This window comes from Camelina sativa, unplaced genomic scaffold (genome assembly GCF_000633955.1).
Source record: "Camelina sativa cultivar DH55 unplaced genomic scaffold, Cs unpScaffold04648, whole genome shotgun sequence".
Lineage (NCBI taxonomy): Eukaryota > Viridiplantae > Streptophyta > Magnoliopsida > Brassicales > Brassicaceae > Camelina > Camelina sativa.
In genome coordinates, this window is record NW_010925741.1 from 1 (window position 1) to 627 (window position 627).

General features: G+C 38.3%; 1 long non-coding RNA gene across 1 annotated transcript; it reads left to right on the plus strand.

Annotated features, from left to right (window-relative positions):
• Positions 1 to 24: 24 nt before the first annotated feature.
• LOC104774688 lies at positions 25 to 627 on the plus strand. The gene is made up of 3 exons (XR_765447.1): positions 25 to 108; positions 255 to 349; positions 586 to 627. It is a non-coding gene; the product is annotated as an uncharacterized LOC104774688 (long non-coding RNA).

A 627-nucleotide genomic window follows, 5' to 3' on the forward strand; every position in this document is an offset into this window, starting at 1 on the left:
TTTTATTTGTCTCTGTGGTGAGTAGTTGTGACTTTGCTTGACTACGGAGCTGGGAATGTTCGGAGCATCCGCAATGCTCTTCGCCATCTCGGGTTCACCATCAAAGACGTAAGGGTTTTTTTTTTTTAATCTAATTTTTATTTCCATTGTTTCTCATTTTTCAATCCTGGGAAATGTAGTCAATGATTGGGGAATGTAGTGATCTTGTAAAAGCGTCGTTAGGCAAAGACTGATATCAACTTTGTAAATGTTAGGTTCAAACGCCAGGTGACATTTTGAATGCTGATCGACTCATATTTCCTGGTGTTGGAGCTTTTGCACCCGCCATGGATGTACTTAACAAAACCGGGTACGTATTACTAAGCTCTGTGGATTTCTCTTTACATTGATTGTGTATCAATTACCACGAAGTAGTTTTCTTTGTTAAGTAGCCCAAGGTATGAGGTCTTCTTATGTAACAAATCTGTAACCACATCTCATGCTTAAATCGTTTAAAGTGCTTTGTATTCTGAGATGTTCATAGCTTTTAGTTGATCATGTTTTGTCTTGTTCTTTATATGCGATTTTCTCGGTTCTTTGATTCAGGATGGCTGAAGCATTGTGCACATATATTGAGAATGACCGTCC